The following is an 11,088-nucleotide window of genomic DNA, read 5'->3' as shown; positions in this document are numbered from 1 at the left end:
AAACATAAAGATAAATTTTCTCATTATGTGCTGCCCAATGTACATGTGCATGCATTCTTTAAAGTGTCTGAATGGCTTATAATTTAACATCTATGGACATTTATAAATGCTGTTAGACTGTAATGACACATTTCACTCTGAATTATAGCCAATTTATGTTTCCGAAATTAAAGAAGCTCAGTTTAAAAAGAAATAATCTCTTGAGTGTTGTAGAGTATATAAAAGCTTTTCTGAAGAAATAAAATAAAACAAAACAGGCACATTCACTACAGAAAAGTGAATCAAGATTCTTTCTTGGTGTCTAAAATAAGCATTCTAAGTCTATTGAAAATTGGAAAGCCTAGAATATAACCTTTTATACCACTACATAAATTAACCAATTTGTTTTCCAAAAAATCACTGCCTGTAATCATTCTGTTAAACATTTAATGGTGTTGTTTGTTTTTTATTTTTTTGTCTCAGCCCTCAGGCTAACAGATGGCATTCAGTTAAAATAGATTGTCTCTTAGTACTTATTTGAATTAATTTCGGTAAACGTCATTCGAGAAGGAAATGGCAACCCACTTGAAGAAGGAAATGGCCACCCACTCCAGTATTCTTGCCTGGAGAATTCCATGGACAGAGAAGCCTGGCAGGCTATAGTCCATGGGGTTGCAAAGAGTTGGACTCAACTAAGTGACTAATACACCGTCATTGAGTACATTTTCAAATACTCACCAAACCCAGGAAGTTCAAAGATGAATTTGAATGCACTTTTCCCTTGGTGATGCATGCATTCATGCTAAGTTGCTCAGTCTTGTCCGACTCTTTGCAACCTCATGGACTGTATTCTGCCTGGCTCCTCTGTCCATGGGATTCTCCAGGCAAGTATACTTGAGTAGGTTGCCATGCCCTCCTCCAAGGGATCTCCCCACCCCAGGGACTGAACTCCTGTCTCCTGCATTGTAGTCAGATTCTTTACCATCAAAGCCACCAGGGAATCCCTTGGTGATACACAAGTCTAATGAGGAAGACAAAGATGCTGTGAGAAAATTTCAATACTTTAAGTCAGGGGCTGTGAAAAATAAATGCACAAGGAGGAAACTACAGGGAGAGGTTGCCTCACCAAATTAGGTGCATCAGGGAAGAAAAAAGTCCCGAAGAAGATACTCAGTTACATCTTGAGAGATAACTTTGGTTTCTCCAGAAAGAAATTGGGAAGGTAGAGCATTTCAGACAAAGGGAACTGAAGGAATGATGATATCAAAGCATGAACTCCAATGGCACCCAAAGGAACTGCTAAATATCTTGATTTCCTGTAGCATAAAGTTTAAGACACAGGCTACTGAAGAATGAAACTGGATTGAAAGGAAGAAGCCAGGTCATGGGAGCCTAGCATACCATGTTAAAGCTTGGGCTTTATCTCAAAGGCAGTGAGATGGCATGGAAGTAACTAAACCCAAGGTTCATTGAGAAGATCACTCCTGCAACAAGGTAGATGGAGGAGAAAACAGCCTGGGGACACACATTATCAGTTAGGACTGTATGCTAAAAGTTATAACTTGCTCATATATTTTAAGGAGCTAGTGTGTCTGTCAACCTCATGACACTTGGATTGTTTGAGCATCGCAGATACTGGGAAGCAATGTGGTTTTATGAAAATTTCAAGTTATTTCTGAGCCATCTATCTTCTATTGTATAAAGAGAAATTATCAGGAATGTGTCCCCAAATGGAAAGTGCCACACATGCTTGAGTATACAGAATGTTCTTAAAATCTAGAGCCTGAAATTAATCATATTAATTGTCATTGTTTATTGCATTTAGCTGTTCATTCATTCATCTATCCATTTATTCATTTGGCAATCAAATTATAGAAACTCCTCTAAATTAAACACTTTTTTTTTAAATTAAACACTTTTTAAGCACATAGAATAAAGAACAGAAAACTCTAAACTATCTTAAGTACTCAATAGTCAATTAATAAAATGCTGATATTCCTTTGTCATTGTGGATACTTAAGGAAGAAGATATCCTTAACAAGTTTCAAATACACATGAGATTTGACTTTGACTAAACAAATCATTAAATCTATAATATCTCTTACTTGTTTTCAATAGTCTTCCTTTTTTTTTTCTATTTACTTGACTTTATCTTCCAATCTCCCTTGCCTGGAACAAAGGAGTCACATCCTAGTTTATAGATTTTTCACAACTGGGTAGTTAAAAGCATGCTAGTTTAAAACAAGATCTCATTTTTGATTCATTCTGTCAAGGACATTGAAAAAACATCTCTTAAGGAGAGGGAGATGGGAGGGGGGATCGGGATGGGGAATAAGTGTAAATCTATGGCTGATTTATATCAATGTATGACAAAACCCACTGAAATGTTGTGAAGTAATTAGCCTCCAACTAATAAAAAAATTTAAAAAAAAAAAACAACAAAAAACAACATCTCTTAAGCAAAAAGGCAGAAAAAGACCTTCTAGCTGTCAGTATATTACAAATAATTTTTCCCATGATATCACACTTCATACTCATAGAAATCATATGAGTTATGGATTTGCCTCCAATTTGATAGATGAAAAAAATGAAAATTGCTTTCAGATTTGTTTAAGACTACTTATATTGAAAATGTCAGAGGTAGGAGTTAAAAATATGTCTTAATCCTCTGAAAATTGGTCTCTTGTATCATTGACCTTGTTGTTTTCATTGTTTTAGTCAAGTTTTATCTACTCTCTGACTTTGCCTTAGACACACATTCCTGAATTCTGTTTTCTCATTCTGTTAAAATTAATCCATAACTACTAATAATAGATACTGACTTGAAGTTTTTCTAAATATCTTCAGCATTTATTGGAGCCATACAAGCGTAAATGATGTGGCCTTGATAGAAATTCTTGTCCAAACAGTCATATAGCAGTCAGAGAGCATGAATATTTTAGGTAGCAAGTGGCAGTTAAAATGCAAACTCACTTTTTCATTAAATATGCATATATAAAATACTATAAAAACTATACATAGCTAGGAATAAAAACATATAATTTGCATTCTGTTGAAGGTGGCTAGACATGTATGTTAAAGATTATATGTGATAAGTGTTAGCATCACTCTCCACTTCAGTGCTATTTCTAGGAGGTCCCTGCACTACACACATAATTGTAAGAAACAAACATAAACAGTGCATAAGAATATTGTATTAAAATTAAAATGAAGGACAGAAAGTTATTATAATACATTATTAGATTTAAACATGACATGTTGGTCTGGTCCTGCATTAGCCTTTCTTTAGAAAATCAGATTTTGAATGTGAATACATTCTGAAGTGCAACAAAAAATCTAGAGACTGCTGTTACTTATTTTTCCTTTATTTTTTAAATTAAGTGTATTCCTTTTTTATGCTTTCTTTAAATTCTGAGATATTTATTTAGATGCAGTTTCAAGAAACAACACAAAGTGATCCTTTTTACAGTTTTCCCAAAGGTCATATCTTTGCAAAACAAGAGTAGGATAACTAGAATACTGATATTGATACAGTTAAGGGATTTAACATCCCATCAGCAAAAATATCCTTCCTATAATCGTTTCCTTTCCCTTCTAATTTCACCCCCTTCTTAGCCCCTGGAAACCAGTAATATATTCTTCATATCTATAGTCTTATCATTTCAACAAAGCTGTGTAAATATAATTATATTATGTGTAGCCATTAGGTGTTTTTTTCACACATTGTAATTGCCTGGAGACTCATCCATACTATTCTGTGTATCAATAATGTCTTCCTTTCTATTTAGACTAATATTCCATGGTGTGCATGTACCATGTTCTGTTTAATCATTTACTCATTGGGGGACATTTATGTTTTTTACAGGTTAAGACTCGGCTCAGGAGTGCAATCACTGGGTTGTTTTAGAATTTTCACATTTAGTTAAGAAACTCCAAAAATGTTTTTAAGAAAGGCTATAAAATTTTTCATTCCCATCAGCAATGCATATGTGAATGACACGACTTCTCTACATCCTTGGGAGGATTTAGTGGTGTTATCTATTTTTATTTTAGCCATTCTTATGTGTGTGATGATATCTCACTGTGGTATTTTTACTTGAATTTACTTAGTGGCTATTGAACAAATATTCATGAGCTTATTTGTCGTCTGTATGACTTCAGTAGAGTCTTTCCTTGTATTCTACCTAATTCTTAGTTGACTTTTTACTTGTTATATATTTATTTTGCCTTTTTTTTGGTAGTTTCCTGATGTGCCAGCTTAGATTATTCATTTGAGAATTTTTCTACTTCTTAATGTATGCATCAATGTTATAAACTCTCTCAACACTGATTCATCTCTCTCCCATAAATTTTTATATGTTGCAATTATTCATTTATTCATTCATTCAAGTCAATTCATTTTTTTTTTTTATTTTCCTTGATGTCATGTCTTTGACCTGTGAATTATTTACAAGTGTATTTTTTACTTTCCAAGTGTTTGGAAATTTTTGTTATTTTTCTGGTAATGATTTCTACTTTGATTCTATTTTGTTCAGAAAGCATACTCTATGATTTCAGTTATTCTAATAGGTTGAGTTTTTTATTTTAATGTGCCAACATATATTCTAAGTATGTGTTTGTTCTGAGAAAGATTTTCCACATGTTTATTGTAGAATTATTTGCAAGAAGCAAAAAGTAGAAGCAACCCAAGTGTCCACTGAAAGATGAATGGATAAAGAAAATGTAGTAAATTCATACAATGAAATATTTTTCAGACTTTAAAAGGAAGGAAGCATATATATATAAAAGCATGTATATATATATATATATATGTGTGTGTGTGTGTATATATATATATAAAGATATATATAAATCTTTTTACCTTATCACAAGTCCTCCTCTCCTTTTAGAACAACAGTTTGATTTCAAATTGTGGGAAATACCTACCCCACTATGATCTTGTTGAGACTAGATCTGTTGCTCCAGATTACTATTGACAATTACTAACTGTTGCCCCAATTAGTAACTATGTGCTCAGGGCCAGTGTGTTGGGGTCTTCATAACTGTGCTCATATGGTTGATTTTCTAGAAAGACTCACAGAACTTAGTAAAGCTATTATACTCACAGTTATGGGGGTGTTGTGACTGTTACTTTTTTTTTTTTTTTTTTTTGCAGTGAAAAGATTTAGATTAAAATCAGCAAAGGTAACAGATACACAGAGTGGAATCTAGGAACGTGCAGGCACAAGTTTCCAACTGACCTCTCCCAGTTTAGTTCTATAGACGTCATTTAATTCTCTTACCGATGATGTTTGAAGCAATTTATGAAATACTACCAATCAGGGAAGCTCACCTGAGTCCTTGTAACCAGGATTCTTTATCAGGAGTCAATCACATAGCCATAGAACACCCTAGGTGAGTAACCTGAGCCATCGAATCTCCAGCCATCTCCCAAAGGTCAAATTGATGCAGCATGGCCCAGAGTTTCAGGTGAGAAAAATAAATATTCTCCATAAATCATACCATTAGTAGCAACTATTTGGTTTGGCCTTAGGTTTCCAGAATACAAGAAAATACTTTTATCAAGTCAGATAACCCAAGGACTCAGAATTTGTGTTCCAGGAGCTAGTCAAGGACAAGTTCATTCTTTGGAATGCATAGGATGTAAAAACTCCAAGTTTGCTGAGTTAAAATTTTACTCCAAAGCTGACTACATATTTTGCAGGACCCAGTACTAAAGGAAAATGTAGCACTCTTGGTCAAAAAGCAGAAAGATAGTGTCATTAAAGGAACTAAATATAAAGTTTTCTCTTTTCTTCTATCATCTATGTCTTTCAGAATGCCATAATGTTTCATATTTGCTATATAATATCACTCTAATTAAAGAAGAATTACAATTTTAAACTATTCACAGTGATTTTACTGTATATTTTTATGTTCTATTGTGCCTGGTTTAAATGCAAATAGGAGCATTTAACTCATATGTTGAATAACCAAAATTGCACAATTTGTATTTAATAGTTCATAAGTGCATATGTATTTTGTTCTTACTAAAATAGTAGAAAAAAACACAGAAATCTAACTCAACTATTTATATTTCACTTTTGATATGTGTTAGTTGCTCAGTCTTGTCTGACTCTTTGCAACCCCATGGACTGTAGCCCGCCAGGCTCCTCTGTCCGTGGAATTCTCCAGGCAAGGATAGTGGAGTGGGTTGTCATTCCCTTCTCTAGGAAATCCTCCTGACTCAGAGACTGAATCCAGATCTCCTACATTTCAGGCAGAATCTTTACCCTCTGGGCCACTAGGGAAGCCCCGTTTTTTTGATATGTACATCTTCTGTCATTATTTTGGCTCATAGACAACTACAAAAAGGCTGAAAGAAAAGAGAACTATTTTTGTCTATTTTTGATGTCCTGCGTTTTCCTTTTATGTCATTATCTTCAAGTAGTGGGCTAATATAGTCAAGTGAAAAAGAATATGCCAGGCTCCCTTGGCTCTCTGACTTAGAAGGCCATGGCCCTATTTTGAGAAACTGCAGCAATCCAATGCTGTCAGTACAATTCCTTACAAGCTTCCCTTCCACTTGCCTTGACTGTCGCTGACCTTTCACACATCATGGGTCCACAGGAGTTCTATGCACATGGGGTATTATAAACACTGTGCAGATGAGCCAGCCAGGAACCACGGCCGACATGCCTATTGTGCATATTTTCTCTGTCCATTTCACATGCTCCCTCAATCTATTGACATCACATATAAAATACAAGTAGAAAGAATTATTAAGAATTTTAAGAAAGGAGCAGCAGAGCGCTCAACCAAGTCTGAAGTTCTTCTGATCATGAGGCCCAGTTCAATTTTTAATCTCATAGAATTAGAATGAGCTATGTACTAGAGTATAAAATCATCTATGAACTAGAGATACAATAGTAAATATTATATTGTTTTCAGTGAGCTTGAAATTGATATGAGGGTTAAAGAAATTAAGCTAACAGAATAAAGCATGAAAATATCAATAATGGAATTAAGTCAGGGTTCTCTGAGAATCATTTAGAGACAACTCATTAAAAAAAAATTGGCTTCACTGGACCCTTGTCATAACACACAGGCCTAATTGCTCTGCAGCATGTAGGATCTTCCTGAACGAGGGCTCAAACCTATGTCCCCTGTAACTGCAGGCAGATTCTCAACTGCTGGACCACCAGGGCAGTCCTAGAGACAACTAATTTAATTCAGATTTCTGGAACATCTTTTTGAAAGAAGTAATATTAAATGGCAGCTAAGGGTTGAACAGGAGTTAGCTTAAAGGATATGGGCTTGGTGAAGATAATATTTTAAGGACAAGGAGTTGTATTGATCATCTCTCTCTTTGATCTTCTATCATATCCAATCACTGGATGCTTTCCTAAAAAGACCCAAACAAAGAGGGGAAAAGGGAGATGTTTTTCAAGGCTATTGAAGATTTTGAATGCTTGTACATTTAGTCAGAAAGGTCTTATAAGTCCTTGACTTGAATGGAATTTTAGGGTTGGGACTGATGTACACAAGTGTGAGCCCTCATTTCAGAATACAACTTTGAGTGGCCCTATTTCATACTTCTCAGCTTCATCCAGACATCATCCTCTTTTCGTAGCAGACACAACACTGAAGCTAACTTTGCTTTCTCCTATGTAAAATTTTCAAAGGAAATGAACCATACTTATTTTACATCTAATACATACAATTGGTGCTTATTTGGGGTCTTAGGAAAGTTGTGTTTATTCACTTCTTTAGCCCTTTTTTTCCATTCTTTGCAATTATTAATATTTTGATTCAAGAGATGAAAAAAGTTTTTAAAGGAATAATACATAAACAGGATTTAAAAATTATTTTTACAAATACTGGAGTTGGTTGCCATTTCCTCCTCCAGGGGAATCTTCCCAACCCAACTTCAAACCAGCATCGTCGCCTGCATCTCCTGCATTGACAAGTGGATTCTTTACCACTGAGCCACCTGGGAAGCCCCATATGTGTCTTAGATCCTAACAAAAAGAAGTTAACAATGAGGTGACACCTATTTATTAAATAAGCCTTTAATTTACAAATAAAATATTACCCCTGTCACTTGTTTTCAGCATAATTGTAGCTAAAGCTAGCATGTAGAAATTCCAGACATTGGGAGTGGAATTAATTAGGCTGAAAGCCTGATGCTTTGGTCTTGTCACTGGGTCCTTTCCACACCCAGAAAGATATGCTTCATGCAAATCACCATCCTACGACGGTGTATCTGAGAGCCTGAGATAATAAGATAATACATTATGGATCCTGAGTGGGCTCAAAGCTTGAGAAGAGAACCTAATAGTTGTTATAGCAAGTACACCCTGGTGTTTGAAATGCAAAATTGTACAAAGTAATGAGACAGTGATCAAATGACATGACAAGCAGAATGCACCTGCCTGGGCCTAGGGTGATTCATTAAACACCGACACTACAGGAAGCTCAGAGGCAGCAGTGTTGTTTGCCTTTACGCAGGAAATTATGGAAAGCTGAGGTATGGTGAAAAGAAATATTATGAGACAGTGTATATGTTTAGGTTGGGTGGGGGGATATATAGGTACATAAGCACAAACATAACCATTGGGGCAGGAGTCCCAAATTAGAATCATCATGTGTTAAGACTCAAAAAGAGACACAGGGGAAATGAGCAGAGAGAATGTTAAATAATTTTACAGTGTATTTACTAACTGACTTAGAATCCAAGTTCCCTTACTCTTATCATTTGTGATCCCCTTTCATTACACTTTCCACGTTGTATTCTTCTTTTTAATACATTTCTGTAGAGGCTCAGAGACCAGAAATTTGGTAATTTTAGAGCAATATCGACTGTATCTTACGTATGAGCCTTCTTCCCTGGCCCTGACCTCTGGAGTTATATTTATAAACATAAGTAGAGAAAATTTAATTTTGACATTCATCCCTTCAACTAATCATCCATTTCAAAAATATGTACTAAACATTTCTATCTGCAAGAACTATTCAAATAATAGAAGATATGAAGAGATTTGTCCTTGTTTTAATGACTTAATGTACATACAAATAAGTCTCTGCAATCCAAAGTAAAAGTAATAATTATCCTAACCAATGTATAAAAATATTATAATGGAATGTGCAAAGATTTTTCAGAAATGATCATATTTAAATTGGTTCCTGAGAATGTATAAGTTTAATGCATAGATATGTGGGTGGTTTTCTCAGGGTGTTGAAAAATGTGAGCAGACAGAATGCTAAGAAAGTATGAGTATTTGGAGAAATAGAGAATAATTTGCATGGAGGAAATGTGACATATTGGATATCCTTATGAAGAAGTTACTTCCTTTTGAAAAGATTTTAAAGTAAACAGATCACCAGCCCAGCTGGGATGCATGAGACAAGTGCTCGGGCCTGGGGCACTGGGAAGACCCAGAGGAATCGGGTGGAGAGGGAGGTGGGAGGGGGGATCGGGATGGGGAATACATGTAACTCCATGGCTGATTCATGTTAATGTATGACAAAACCCACTGAAAATAAATAAATAAATATTTAAAAAATAAATAAATAAAATAAAGTACTAGGGCACTATAATGTGGAGGCAAAATATCTTGAATTGGAAAGTGGATGAAATAATTTAGCAAGCTAATAAAAATTTGGGAGGGAGTGCTGAAAATAAATTTTTCATCCCTTGCTGTTGTCATTCAGTCATGTCCAACTCTTTGCAACTCCATGGACTGCAGAACGCCAGGCTCCCCTATCCTTCTACCATCTCCCAGAGCTTACTCAAACTCATGTCCATTGAGTCAGTGATGCCATCCAACCATCTCAATGTTTGTCACCCTCTTCTTCTGCCATCAATCTTTCCCCAGCATCAGTATCTTTTCCAATGATTTGGAACTTCACATCAGGTGGCCAAGGTTGTGGAGCTTCAATTTCAGCATCAGTCCTTCCAGTGAATGTTCAAGGTTGATTTCCTTGAGAATTGACTGGTTTCATCTCCTAGCTGTTCAAGGGACTCTCAAGAGTCTTCTCCAACACCACAGTTCAAAAACATCAATTCTTCAACACTCAGCCTTCTTTATGGTCCAGCTCTCACATCCATACATGACTACTGGGAAAACGATAGCTTTTGAGTATATGGACCTTTGTTGGCAAAGTAATATCTGCTTTTGGATATGCTGTCTAGGTTTATCATAGTTTTTCTTCCAAGGAGCAAGCATCTTTTAATTTCATGGCTGCAGTTACCACCTTTTTTAAACATTAGGGCATTATTCACATATACAAAATGCAGCCATTTTTAGTATACAGTTCAATATACTTAGCGACAGTACAAATTCATTTATTAATAGAAATCATAGCAACTCCCAGTGCTACCTCTGGTAATCTGCAACTAGATTAATGTTTTTTTAAAGGGTTCAAGGAGTTCTAACGAAATCCCCTTGATTTTGCTAGCACAACCTTTCCTTACAGTTAACATGAAGAGTTAAACTACATAGTTTAGTAAGGTTAAAAATAAAGCTTACTCTCAAGAAAAGAAAATGAAAATAACTGTAGTATACAAATATTTGCTGAACTATGACTTCACTATTCTAGGGAATTCTTTCTCAGGAAAAGTAGGTTAAAGTATCTTTAAGGGACTTCATTTTCAGAAAAATAGATGAATAGATTATTAACAGATTATTCACCTGGGTTTATCACTATTTAGCCCATGCGGGTTCAATTCCAGGGTCAGGGAAAATACCCCAGAGGAGAAAATGGCAACCCACTCCAGTATTCTTGCCTGGAAAACCCCACAGACAGAGGAGCCTGACAGGTTACAGCCCATGGGGTCCCAAAGAGTTGGACACAACTGAGAGTCAGCACAGCACAGTACAGCATATCCATTTTCAAAAAATACAGCACTATGTATACTTACTAATTCTAAACTATTATATCAAAAACACCTGCAATGCAGATGACCCCAGTTCAATTCCAGGGTTGGGAAGATACCCTGGAGAAGGATATGCTACCCAGTCCAGTATTCTTGGGTTTTCCTGGTGGCTCAGACTGTAAAAAATCCACCTGCAATACAGGAGACCTGGGTTAGATGCAGTGGTTGGGAAGATCCCCTGGTGGAGGGCA

This window comes from Cervus elaphus, chromosome 11 (assembly GCF_910594005.1).
Source record: "Cervus elaphus chromosome 11, mCerEla1.1, whole genome shotgun sequence".
Taxonomy (NCBI): domain Eukaryota; kingdom Metazoa; phylum Chordata; class Mammalia; order Artiodactyla; family Cervidae; genus Cervus; species Cervus elaphus.
The sequence above is the reverse complement of the archived record's forward strand: the minus strand, read 5'-3'. Positions refer to the sequence as shown.